At 46.0% G+C, this 13,981-nt stretch overlaps 1 protein-coding gene across 7 annotated transcripts in view; it reads right to left on the bottom strand.

The window, feature by feature from the left end:
• Window positions 1-13,981, bottom strand: part of USP48 (ubiquitin specific peptidase 48) — a 3,461,715-nt gene that overhangs the window by 2,500,315 nt on the left and 947,419 nt on the right. The gene's annotated exons all lie outside the window — the stretch shown is intronic.

The raw sequence follows: 13,981 nt of genomic DNA, 5'->3' as shown, positions 1-13,981 counted from the left end.
GATGGAAAGCTATGGTAAGACACAACGTCTTTATCTGATGTTGTCAATCTCGACTCAATCCTTGACAGTGGGAGAGAGTCCCCAGCTACTTTAGCCTCGGGAGGTCTCATGAAAGAATACTCTTAAGCACCATAGAGCCAAACGATGCTCGTACCCTTGAGACCTGATCTAATTTGTAATGAGTGATGAAGGTATGATGAGAAGACCAAGTGGCTGCTACACAAATGTAGTCTAAAGAAGCTCTGGCATGTAAGACTGCAGAAGTGGCTACTGCTCTTTTAGAATGGGTCTGAACTGTTTTTGGGAGCTTGAGTCCTTTAGAATGATAAATGAAGGTGATGCAGTCTCTAAGCCATTTGGCCAAGGTAACCTTAGAAACTGGGTTACCTAAAATGGAGAGAAGAAAATGCCACAAAAAGTTGATGTGATTTTCTAAATACTTTAGTCCTGTGAAGATAAAAACATAGTTGCCTGTGCATGTCAAAAAGATGACAGCATATTTTCCAGTGTTCAAAAATTTTGGGAAAAAGACTGGTAGCTGTAAAGTCTGATTAATATTAGTTTCAGATACAACCTTGGGCAAAAAGGAAGGATTGGTTTGAAGCGCAGCCCTATCTGTATTAAAAATTAAGTCTGGAGGTTGACACAACAGGGCCTGAAGTTCTGAGACTCTTCTGGCAGAAGTGATAGCCACAAAAATTAGGGATTTCCAGAACAGATATTTTAAGTCACAAGTTGCCGATGGTTCAAAGGGGTTCTGAGTCAGGGCCTGAAGGACCATAATTAAATCCCAAGGAAGGAGAGGTTCTTTGAATGGAGGTCTTAGCATTAGAAGACCTTTTAGGAATGCTTTACACAGATTGTGTGACATGTGTGACATCAGGGAAGCACCTTCCAGTCCTGTATGGAACTTTGAGACTGCAGCTAGATGCACTTTAATCACTGATGTAGAGGAACCTGTCTGGTAAAGTAAGGCTAAAAAGTCTAATATCTTGTGGACAGGACTCGAATAAGGATCTATTCCATTGTCTAGGGCCCATCTAGCAACTTTTTCCCATTTTCTTTAGTATAATTTCCTTGTAGTCAATTTTTGGTGAGCGATAATAATCTGTTGGACAGGTAAGGATGCCTGGAAATTATGGGAACTGGAGAAGCAATGCAGTGAGCAAGAGGTTTTGGAGATTTGGATGCACCATGCCCTCCGGATGAGACAGTAGACCTGGAACTGGTCCAGAATTTGTTTCCGAATCAAATGAGGCCACAGGAAGGGAAACCAAACTTGTCAAGGCCAAAAGGGGGCAATGAGGATTATCAAGTTCTCTGGAACTCATAAACAAAGACATTAGAGATCTCAAACTCTGGACCCCTCACAGTTTGGGTTTGTAAAAGGCAGATCATGTCTCCTAAACCTGATAGACTTCTTTGAAGTAGTCACCAAAGCCATAGATGAGGGTAAGGTGGTTCACACAGCCTATCTAGATCTCGCCACGACGTTCGACACCATTCCCCACTCTGGAATTATTGATAAACTCACTAAACTAGGTATAAATCCCTATGTCACAAGATGGGTTGCCAACTGGCTTACTGAAAGAACTCACACAGTGAAAGTAGCAGACTCCAAATCAGATTTCAGACCAGTGACAAATGGAGTATCACAGGGTTCAGTTCTGGCTCCTCTCCTGTTTGGTATCTACTTCTCTGAAGTACAGGCTAACACAGAAGGTCTTTGGCTAACTAAATTCGCAGATGACTGCAAACTAGGAGCCATAATTGAAACTCATAACGATGTGGACATCCTACAAAAGGGCCTCACTGAGACAGATGCCTGGTGTCAAAGACATGGTCTCAAGCTCAATGCCAAAAAGTGCATTGTCATCCTCTTTGGTAAAAACTCTGTACCCATGAACTACCACATAGGCGGTAGTCTACTTAACACTAAAAGTGTGATAAGAGACCTTGGGACACAGGTGGACAGTAGTCTCTCCTTTGATAATCACATTGCCACAGTGGTCAGGAAATCCTTTTACGTGGCACACCTCATCACAAAAGGTTTCTCATCCAGAAAAAAAAGAGGTCATTGTTCCCCTCTACTCATCACTCATTAGACCCATTATAGAGTACAACGCCTCTTTTGGTATGTACCTCACAAGACATCTACAACTGGAAAGGCCGCAAAAATACCTCCAAAGGGGATTACTGGCCTCAAACAGATGCCTTACGCAGACCGTCTCAAAAAACTCCAGCTTTACTCAGTCGCATATTGCCTACTCAGAGGCTATCTCTGCCTAACATACAAAGCTATGTCAAACCCAGAGCTGTTGGACATGCTCCACTTAAAGAAATCAAAATCCCTCCGAGCTACACACTCTAGGGACCTAAACCTTGTCACCACAATGAACAGAACACGCTGGAGGGATAGATTCCTGTCCCAGAGACTTCCCATACTCTGGAACAGACTACCTATCTATGTCAAACAGAGCTCCACATTAGCACTCTTCAGGAAAAATCTTGATGATTGGATGGGTAATAAGAAATTCACCCCGGGGATCCCTTCTGTGGTTCTGCTTGACAGGGGCACAGGAAAATAATTTTCTTGGGTGGCGAAAGCCAGCGTACCTTTTGGGCTAGGCTTGTATAGGCCCTAGGGCCAATAGTCTAGTACCTACCTATGAAACTATGAACCTCTGTCCTTTTGGCTTTCTTCAGGAACTGTGAAATGAGAGGAATTGGGGGAAAGGCATAAAGCATAAAGCAGATCGGGAGACCAAGTGTGGAGAAGGGCGTCTCTGGGTCACTCCCCCTGAGGGGGGGGGGATTAGGGCAAAGAAACTTCTGCACTTGTTTAGAGGAGAGCCAGAAAAATCGCAGCAAGGTTGGCACCACTGGTGAAAAATGCTGTTTGCCACTGCTGGATTGATAGACCCACTCATGAGGCAAGAGGATAATTCTGGTAAATTTGTCCACTACCATGTTGGAACTCCCTGGAATGTGTGTTGCTATAAGAAAGCTGTTGGAAGAACTCGCCCATTGCCAAACTCTGGTTCTCCCTTGTTTATGTACTGTTCCTAGAAGGAGGACATCTTGGAATGCTTGCAACGCTAACAGCACTGCCCTCCATCTCTAGTACACTGATGTGCAAGTTGGCCTCCAATTGGGACCACATGCCTTGGGCTGTCCTTCCCAGATAATGCCTCCCCCACCCGGACTGGGAGGCATCCGTGGTCACTGTGGCTTGCAGCTGGGGGAGAATGAAAGGACGACCCATGAGAATCTAGCTGGAGTGTAGCCACCACAACAGGTTGAGCTTGCAATGTTTGGTAATCAGAATTAGTTGAGACATTGGTATCTTGCCAAGGAGACTAGAGTGATTGCTGCTGCCAATGAGCCTAAGGTTTGAAGAACTAATTTTGTTGGGACCTTGTCGTTATGTAGCAATTGACCAACCTGAGATCTTATGAGTTGTAGCCTTTCTGGATGGAGAGATGCAATTCGCGAGGCAGTGTCTAAGTTGGTCAGAATGAAGTCCAGTTTTTGAGTGGGTTGAAGAGCGGACTTTTCGAAGTTTATGTTTATTTCCAGAGATGCACAGTGTAATCTCTTGCCTGTTTTTATTGACGCCTGGTGGCAGCGTTGAGGAGCCAGTCATTGAAATACTCGAAACCCTTGCAGTCTTAGATAAGCTGCTACCACTGCCATGCATTTGGTAAACACCCTGGGGGCTGTGATGAGTCCAAAGGGCAGTGCTCTGAATTGGAAATGACTAGCTCCCAGCCGGAAAGGCAAAAACCTCCTGGAGCTCTTTTCCATTTTTATGTGGTAATAAACGTCTTGGAGGTCGGTAGAGCACATCCACTCATCTTTTTCCAGGAATGGAAGTATCGACTGAACTGTGACCATATGGAATTTTGTTTGAACTGCCTTGTTGAATCGGCTGAGATCCAAGAGGGATCTCCAGTCCCCTGCTTTCTTGGGCACTAAAAAGAATCTTGAGTAAAATCTGGATTCTTGTTGGTCCGGTGGGACTTTTTGGATGACTCTTTTGCTTAGCAGTTTTTGAATTTCTAGAAAGTACAGTTTTGTACCTACCATAAATGTAGATGTCCGATAGACATGCAACTGCAGTCATAACATGTGAGTTGTCCTGCCTCAGGCAGCCCTCGGTCGGCCGGATTCCAAAGTCTGGGTCCGACATCGGCTGATGTCGCATTTCTCTCCGACGTCAGGGCGGCTGGAGTACATAAGCATCAGCCGACGCCATCTTCTTCAGTGTTTCTTGCCCCAGATGCCAGGTGCCCTCCAAGGAAGGCTGTAATCAAATTGGAAGACAAAAACAGGATTCCAGAGAAATAAATGAGCAATAAAACAAATACACCATAACAGATATCCCCAGCTAAGAGAAATAGGGATAGGAGAGGGTCCTAGGCATAGAGGGGTATGAAGGGAGGGAAAATCCGACCGCAGTTGCATGTCTATCGGACTTCTACATTTATGGTAGGTACAAAACTGTACTATGTCCTTCAAGAATGCAACTGCAGTCATAACATGTGGGTAGAATACCATAGCTTAGCTGGGGGAGGAGGTATGCTCTAGGAAAAAGATGGTGTTGCAATCAAACCCTGCAGGACTGCCGAAGCAAAGCCTGCTCTGGATCTGGAGTACAGAGGGAGATTGTAGTGTTTGGAGAATGTATGCACGGAGCTCCATATAGCAGCTTCTAGAATGTCCTTAGTAGGCACCCCTCTTAAGAGTGCTGTAGAGGTGGCTGTAGCTCTTGTGGAATGTGGTCTGACATTGGCTGGAACAGTCTTTCCATGAAAGGAATAACAAAATCTGATGCAATGTCCAATCCATTTTGAAATTGTCTGTTTTGAAATTGCTTTTCCTTGGACTGCAGGGGCGTAAGCTACAAAAAGTGGTTCAGACTTCCTACTGGCCTTGGTTCTGTCCAGGTAGTATCGAAGTTGTCTGTGAATGTCCAAGGTATGTAACAGTCTTTCCCCCTTATTCTCAGGATTGGGGAAGAAAGCAGGCAAATTAATAGCTGGATTTAAAGAAACCCTAGATACCACCTTTGGCATAAAAGTAGGGTTGGTCCTTAATGAAACCCTGTCTCTGTGAAAAATTATGAACGGTGGTATTGCCATTAGGGCCTGTAGTTCCGAAACCCTTCTTGCTGAGGTAACTGCCAACAGGAAAGCTGTCTTCCATGAGAGAAATTGCAAGTCAACTGAAGCTGCTGGCTCAAAAGGAGGTAGAGTCAGTTTTTCTAGGACAACATTGAGGTCCCAGGCTGGCACTGGGGCCTTTCTTGGTGGCTTGATGTTCTTGATTCCCCTGAGGAATTGCCTTAGCAAAGGGTGTGAAAAGACAGGAGGATCAGTGTTATATCTAGCTGAAATAGCTGATGCATGTATCTTTATGGAAGAATATGAGAGGCCGTTCTTTAGCATATCCGCCAAATATTCCAAGATGAGTGGGATGTTCAACAATGATGCATCATGTCCCTTGCTGGTATTCCAATTGCTGAATCCCTTCCATTTTGCTAAGTAAACCTTTCTGGTGGATGGTCTTCGAGCCTCTGTTAGTATCCGCTGAACTTCCTTGGAGAGAGATAGGTTGAGGTTATTTATGGGATCTCCCAGGCTGTTAGCTGCAGTGTCAGAAGGTTTGGATGCACTGTTTTGAGATTGTGTTGAGTCAAAAGCAGAGGCCATTGGGGAAGGGCCCACCTCCTGGTGTGACATATGCTCCTTAGTAGTGGGTACCAGTGTTGTCTTGGCCAGTCCGGGGCTATTATGATTCCCTTGGGTCTCTGCTTTGATCTTTAGTAGTACTGAGGTCATCAGTGGCAGAGGTGGGAATGCATAGATTGTTAGGAAGTTCCAGTTGAATGAGAGAGCATCTATTTTCCAAGCTTTTGGATGGTATGTCCTTGTGCAGAATTTTTGTAGATGATGGTTGAGGTGAGAGGCAAATAGGTCTACTTCTGGCCTGCCCCATGTCGAAGTGAGTTGTGTGAAGATCTTCGGATGTAACCTCCACTCGTGTGGATCTGTGAAATTCCTGCTTAGGCTGTCCGCCAGCACATTGTCTTTGCCTGGAACAAATTGGGATTGTAACTGGATGTTTAGGCTCAGTGATTTTTCCCAAAGTTGCATTGTCAGTCTGCAGAGGGGGTAAGAGTGGGTGCCCCCTTGCTTGTTTATATACCACATCACAGTGGTGTTGTCTGTCCGTATCAGTAAATGGCCTTGATGAAGTTGATGTTGAAAGGCCTCGATGGCATGCATTACTGCCAGCATTTCCTTTTGATTTATATGCAGATGTGCTTCCTTCCTTTTGAGACCATTGTCCTTGTATACACCTGCCTTCCATGTGCGCCCCCCAGCCAAGGTCTGAAGCGTCTGTGGTCATGGTCTGTGTTATCTGTGGTTTTTTGAATGACATACCTGTGTTGGCCTGGCTCACCGAAGCCCACCATAGGAATTCCTTTTGTAGGCATGGAATGAGCGGTATGGTTGTCTCCAAGTTGTTGCTGTGCTGAGACCAAATGCTTTTTAGGTACCATTGAAGCTTTCTCATGTGTAGTCTTGCTAATGGAACCAGGAGAATGCAGGATGCCATGTAACCCAGGGCCTGTAGGAATCTCCTTGCAGTCATCTGGGTGAGTTTTGCTAAACCTTTGAAGTAATGAGTTAACTTCTCTTGCTTGTCTTCTGTCAGGTAAGCCATTTGAGAGGCTGTGTCTAATTTGGCTCCTAAGAAGATTATTTGCTGGGATGGCTGCAGTCTTGACTTTTGAAAGTTGACTGTGTATCCCAGAGCTTGAAGTAATCGTATGACATAGTCCAAGTTTTTTGTCAACATCAATTTGTCATCCGCTTGTATGAGGCAGTCATCCAGGTACGGGTAGATTTGTATCCCTTGGAGCCTGCAATGAGCAATTACTGAAGCCAGGCATTTTGTGAATACTCTGGGCGCAGTAGATAAAAGCCAAATGGCAATGCTGAGAATTGATAATGCTCTGGCCCTGCAAGAAATCTGAGGTGTCTTCTGCAGCTGTGTCTGATAGGGACATGCAGGTATGCCTCCTTGAGGTCCAGAGTAATCAGCCAAGACCCCTTGCCCAGCATGGGAAGGAGTTGCTGTAGAGTCAGCATTTTGAACTTTGGTACTATGAGGAAAGTGTTTAATGCAGACAAATCCAGTATTGGTCTCCATTGAGATTCTTTTCTTGGAACAAGGAACAGTCTTGAGTAAAACCCCTGGCCTTGTTCTTGTTGTGGAACTCTTTCTATTGCTTTCATTCGAGTCAGCAGAGAGATTTGCTTGGTAGCCTCTGCCCTCTGGTTTTGTGGTAGGTTTGGCATGCCTTGTTTTCTTGGCAAGGTATGAAAATGGAATCTGTAGCCTCGGTCTATAATGTCCAAAATCCATTTGTCCTTTGTCAGTTTGTGCCAATTTTCTGCAAACAGAGATAATTTCCCGCCCAAGGGAGCTTCTATTTGTTCCCTGGTAGGCGGAAGTAGAGGAAAGTCATTGAGATTGTGGCTGTGGGGCAGGTGAAACCCCTGCGTCACTTCTTTGGTTTCCTGGCTGCCATTGTCGTCCCCTGTAAGGACCTCTGTAGTGGCCTCTTCCTCGGCCACGTCTGTTTTTACCCCTTTGAAACTTTTCTGGATTAGGAAAGGACCAGTTTTTTGAAGGCCAATTCCTACTGAATCTGGGGGGTTGAACCTGGAGGAAATCTTTCACCGTCTGAACTGATTTTGCTTTTTCCTCGATGGTCTTTAACACATCCTTAGCATTAGCACCAAAAAGCTTGTTCTTTTCCAAAGGTGCATCCAGAAGTTTTGCCTTTACATGATCTGGTAGAGGTTGATCGTTTAACCATGCATGTCTATGAATAACTGCCCCTGTCATAGCTGCCCTACATGAAGCTTCCAGTGCATCATATCCACACTGCAGGAAGTGATTGCTTACTTGCTGAGTGTTATGTACTGCTTCCTGCAAAGCCTTCCTGTCTAAAGGATCAGAAGTGGCCAATGTTTTTTGTAAATCTTCTAACAGGAAATCCTGATATTGTAACATATGAAAAAGGCAATTCAAAGCTCTCATAGATAAGGTAGTGGATGTGTAAACCTTTTTGCCCCATCTCTCTAATGATCTAGCTTCCCTGTTGGAGGGCAATGGATTTTTAGAGGTGGAAGCTGAAACTCCTTTAGGCCCCTGAGAAATAGTTTCCAAATCAGCAGTATGGGCCTGAATAAATGGGAATGAGTTTCTGTGACCCTGTAATACCTGTCTGGCTTGGCTGGAGCAGGAGGAAGAGAGTCAGGGGTAACACTAGAGTCAGCATATAAATCATCCAAAACATCAAGTACAGGAGGAATAGCTAAGGGCCTGTGCTGGGGCTTCTTAAGGAAAGTCCGAAGGCGTTTCCTGTAATCAGAATATTCCTGGCCTTGCCACTTAAAATGTTCCCTCATGGTATGCAGAACTTCCCCAAAAGAAATATCCTCAGGCGGGGAGGCCGAGGGGATGGAATCCTCTTCATCCGAGTCCTCATAGGTCTGGAAGAGCTCTTCCTGGCTATCAGAGTGGACAGAGCCCTCAGAGTCTTCATCTGACAGAATAGGGTCAGAGGGTTCAACCCGGGGCCTTTTATCAGAAGGAGGCTGGGATCCTCTCTCAGGATGGGCCTGTGAACCTCTAATCATAGAAATTAAATCAGCAGCCATGGACATAATTTGTGTCTCTGGAGTAGGCTGAGGAAAGGTTTTAGTAGTAAGATGCTTAGTTTTGCTGGCTGCCTTAGCCCTGGTGTAGGCCTTAATAGACATGGCCATAGCAGGCCTGGCAGCTCCACGTGCAGGAGTGACCTTGTCTACAGCAATGGTCTCGGGCATTTCCTCGGTTTTGGTATCTGGAGGAAAATCAATAACTGGCGTCGGAGTGATATCTGGAATCGGAGTCGTCGGTAAAGCGGTGTCTTCGGTTCGGAGCGGTGGAGTGAGTCTCAGAGGGAACCGGAGCACCCGCGGTAGGTTTTGGCGTGGAGTCGGTGGTAGACGCGGGCCGAGGATGTCGGTCCTGGTCTTTTCGTTTCTTGGGAGTTTGTGATGTCGGAAGATCTGACGGCATTGTGTAAGCGAATTTATCACCGAAAAAATCTTCAGCGAACTCCGCCCGGCGCCTGAGAGTGCGCTTGTTGAAGCGAGCACAGGCTACACAGGCCGAGACGTCGTGGTCTGGGCCAAGGCAAGGAAGACAATAAGAGTGGAAATCCTTATGAGGTATTTGTTTACCACAAGAAAGACAATTGTTAACTTTTTCAGTAATTTCTGACATCGGCTGAGGCAAGAAAAGGTCCCCAATGGGGTACTTAGCTTTTTTGATGACTTCGGAGTCGAAGAATACAGGAGCTGACCGACCGGCACTTGCGAACTGCTTCTGCTTCGGGCACCGCGCGGCAAGAAAGACTGAAGAAGATGGCGTCGGCTGATGCTTATGTACTCCAGCCGCTCTGACGGAGAGAAATGCGACATCAGCCGACGTCGGACCCAGACTTTGGAATCCGGCCGACCGAGGGCTGCCTGAGGCAGGACAACCCACATGTTATGACTGCAGTTGCATTCTTGAAGGACAACTGCTGCTTCCCTGAGACTGGGTGGTACATCTGGGAGTTTTTTCTGTTTTGGAGGTTGTGATAGAGGAATCTGGTAACCTCTGGGTATGATTCCCTACACCCACTTGTCCATTGCTAACATTTGCCAGGCATATTGGTGCACAGAAAGTCGTCCTCTGACTGCCTCCAGAGGCGGGTAATCGGGCACCCATTCAGGGGTGCTGGTAGGAAGCTCCAGAGAAGGTCTCTCTGAATCCCTGATTCTGTGTGTGAAGACTGGTAGAGAAGGGTGAAGGCTGCCATCCTAGCCAGATAAAATTTTATAAATAATTCTGTCATTTGTAAATATAAATGTAAACTACAGGCTTGTTGTCTTAAATGTAAAGAAATGCTGTTACAAAAATGTAGCAACAGTGCTCTCTACTGACCCAGTAAAAGCATGTGGTGACCCTTTGAAGTGGCCAGTGGTGCCAAGAAGTCTAGATGAAGAAATTCCTTCCATTGTTTTAACCAAGAGTTAAATTGCTAGATTTAAACATGCAAATGTATTTTTATTGCTCTGTTCCTGACCAGCTGCAAGATAACAAAAGGGAGATGTTAAGAATGTAAATGTAGTTAATGTGTAGCCTAGGAACACCACGAAAGTAGAAAACATGATGTAATGTTTATCAGAACTGCAATAGCAATTTAAACAGAGAGAATCGGAAGGCATGAAGCATTTTTGTCTTGAACATCCAACTCAGTACTGCCTTATGATCTCTTTAAGTAGTATGTTAGAACTGTGTTTTCTCCTAGAAGTAGCAAGAATTTAGAAAGACTAGATTAAGTGTTTTTCTGTTATGTCAGAACTGTTGTGTAAACTCTTATCTCAGTGTGTGTGCGTGTCAGCTACTTGGGCAGGGACACGAAGCACTGGTTGGACAGAGAGGGTGCTGGAGATTTTAGCTTGCCCACTAGGCTGAGATCTGGACCCTATAGCTGTGCCAGTAGGGAGTCTTACTGGGGACCAAGGGGAGCGACCAGCCCCGTACTGACTGTGATCTCTGTGTGCTCTTAAGGGAAATTGCACTTCACTGTGTGTATTTGTTATCCTTTCCTCATATATGAGATGCCCCTCTCTGGTGTTAGTGATGAGGATTGAGGCTCCTTGATTGCTGGGCAAAGGCACGGGCGTCACATATTAATTGGTGGCAGTGGTTAGGATATCCTCAAATATTAATTGGTGGCAGTGGTTGGGACTATCCTCACATATTAATTGTTTGGCAGTGGTGGGATATCCACATCACATATTAATTAGCTGGCAAATACTAACTGGCTTGCATGGGTGTGGGTAGAGTGAATCCTGTAGCTTGTGTACAGTGAGCTTTAGTTCAGATCACAATTGTTTTATTTGTTTTGTTAGCTTAGTCAGGGTGAGCAGGCGGCATGTCAGCAAAGGAGTATGGAAAGCTGAAAAGGAGCCAGGTGGCAGAGATGTGCCAGGCTAGATGACTGGTGCATTGAAACCTGACTAAGACAGACCTGACTGCAGCCTTGATTACAGCTGCATCAGAAAACAGCAACCAGGAGGACAATCAGACTGGCAGTGGAGATATAATTCCCTCGGAGAATGGACAGCTCAACCTTTCTGCAGTGGACTTAAAAATGCAGCTTGGAGCTAAAGAGACTGGAGTTGGAGGTCAGGCGTGTGGAATTAGCAGCAAATGAGAAACTGTTACGTCTGCAAGCTGAGGAACAAGAGAGGCAGAGGCAGAGACAGCATGAGAAGGAGATGCTGACTCTTCACCAGAGTCATGGAGATAATGGGGAAGGGAGTAACTGGACCCCAAGAAGCACAAAAGGTCAGTAAATTTCTTCCGCAGTTTAAAGAGGGGGATAATTTTGATAGTTTCATTCATATGTTTGAGAGGGTATGTAACAGTATGAAGTTGACCAAGGGCTCTGGGTACGGTTCCTGACCCCCTTACTCTGGTAAAGCTGTAACTGTTCTGCCCAAAATGTCTGACGTTGTATGTTTTGATTATACTGCTGTAAAGAAATGTCTTTTAGAACTGTTTAAGCCAACACTTGAAACATATAGGAAAAAGTTTCATGAGCACAGACACAAGGCAGATGAAAGTGTGTGTGAATATGTTGCTGAACTGAGCACTTATTTCCATAGGTGGGCGAGTGGATGTCAGGTCACCACTTTTGAAGGGCTGGCAGACCTTTTGGCAAGGGAATAAGCCCTTAGCACTTTGCCTGGGACATGAGGATCTGGTTAGCGGATGGACAATGTGCTACTTCAGATGAGTTGGGGATTAAGGGAGACCTATAACTGGTGAGCAGGGCAGTCCTACACAGGAAGGGTATCCCCAGTACTGCTCATGGGTCTAAAGGAACCCATGGTGGGCAGCACAGACTGCCCCAAAAGAATCTGCCAGTACTGGGGGAAGCCACTAGTCCAGGAGCTAGGGCTAAATGTTTTGAATGCAACCAGTGGGGCCATGTGGCATACAGATGTCCACAGAGGCAAGGTGGGGAACCAAAGGTGAGGGAGTCAAGTAAGTGGGAAAGACAAAATGGCAATAGTAGGTTGTCTTGAGACAACAGGGGTACTAAACTATTTCCTGCAGATGTCCTGAGCGGGAAGGATTTGGATGAGGCAGTACCATGTGCTTATGCAGTTACACACAGTCAGGCTAGGAGACGACAAGCAAGTGGGTCTGGTAGTCTGGGGGAGACCCAGACAGAGTGCATACTTACAGCCAGGACTGCTGAGGTGGTTACTTTGGGGAGGGAGCTACTCTGTAGCAGTGAGACTGAATGTGAGCCACAGCTGCTTATGGGTACTGATGTTCCCTTGGACAGAGTGAATGCAAAGGTAGAGGTTGGTAGTAGTACCCAGGCTGACAGTGAGGCACCACTGTCAGAGGGTGCCAGACTTCATGTGGAAGGGGAGCTGGGAAGGCTTACAAGGAGAGAGTTGACACAAGCTCAGCTCTCAGTCCCTACATTGCAAGGCCTGAGGCAGGTAGCTAGGAAGGCATCTGATTCTCAAGGAAAGGGGGAATCTGTATACTGGAACAAAGGGTTACTATACACAGAGTGGACCCCTGAGGGAGGGCTAGAAGGTGAGAGAGTACAGCAGTTGGTGGTGCCTAGAGCCTACCGTCTGGCACTTCTAGCCATAGCCCATGATATTCCCTCTTCAGGTCATATGGGCATAAAACGTACAAAAAGGCGTACTACGCAGAACTTCTTTTGGCCTGGAATTTCCAGAGATGTAACAGGGTACTGCAGGACCTGTGAGCAGTGCCAAAAGGTAGGCAAGGCAGGAGACAAGGTGAGAGCTCCTTTGATGCTTTTGCCTGTGATTGAGGAGTCATTTCAGAGGGTAGCTATGGATATTGTGGGTCCTGAGAGTACCCCAAGTTTCACAGGGAAAAAGTATATCCTAGTGGTAGTGGATTATGCTACACAATACTCTAAGACAGTGGCTTTGTCCTCCACTGAGACAGAGAAGGTGGCAAATGCTTTGTTAGAGATTTTTAGAAGGGTAGGTTTCCCAAAAGAAATACTGACTGACAGATGTGCCGATTTCATGTCAGACCTGCTGGCTTGTCTGTGGAAGTCCTGTAGGGTGAAGCACATGAAGATCACCCCCTAACATCCCCAGACTAATGGTCTTGTTGAAAGGTTAAACTCTACAATCAAGTCCATGCTACGGCCATTTGCATATCAGTTTAAGAGGGAGTGGGACAAATATTTGCCCCATCTGTTGTTTGCTTATAGAGAGGTTCCCCAGGAATCCACAGGTTTTTCACCCTTTGAGTTGATGTATGGGCATAAGGTGAGGGGACCTCTAGATTTAATTTGAGATGAGTGGGAAGGTGAGTGCGAGTCTCACAAAGAGCTTGTTGTGGCATACGTACTAAACCTCAGGACAAGGCTCAGGGAACTCATGGGCTAGGCCCCAGGAGAATCTGGCAGAAGCCCAACAACAGAAAAATGTTTGGTATGACAGGAATGCTCGAGCCAGAGAGTATGCTGTGGGGCAGCAAGTAATGGTTCTCATTCCTGTCAGACACAACAAGCAACTTGGGAGGGTCCCCTACAAGGTGGTAAGAAAGGTAAATAATGTTACCTACATGGTGGAACTGCTGCTAGGCAGATGGCAGGGGCACAAATTGTACCATGTCAACATGATGAAACCTTAAAATGATAGGGAGGCCCTTGTGCTGAGCATTTGCAGTGGACTGCAGGAGGAGTCTGAGGGAGATCTGCAGACTGATCTCAGTGAGGCTCAGGCTGACACTTCAGGGAAATGGGTAGCAATATCCCAGCAGCTATCTCCTACCCAGGTTCGAGAAA

This window comes from Protopterus annectens, chromosome 2.part1, assembly GCF_019279795.1.
Source record: "Protopterus annectens isolate FY-2018-M chromosome 2.part1, PAN1.0, whole genome shotgun sequence".
NCBI classification, from domain to species: domain Eukaryota; kingdom Metazoa; phylum Chordata; order Ceratodontiformes; family Protopteridae; genus Protopterus; species Protopterus annectens.
Note: the sequence above shows the minus strand (reverse complement) of the source record. Positions and strands in the feature narration are given on the sequence as shown.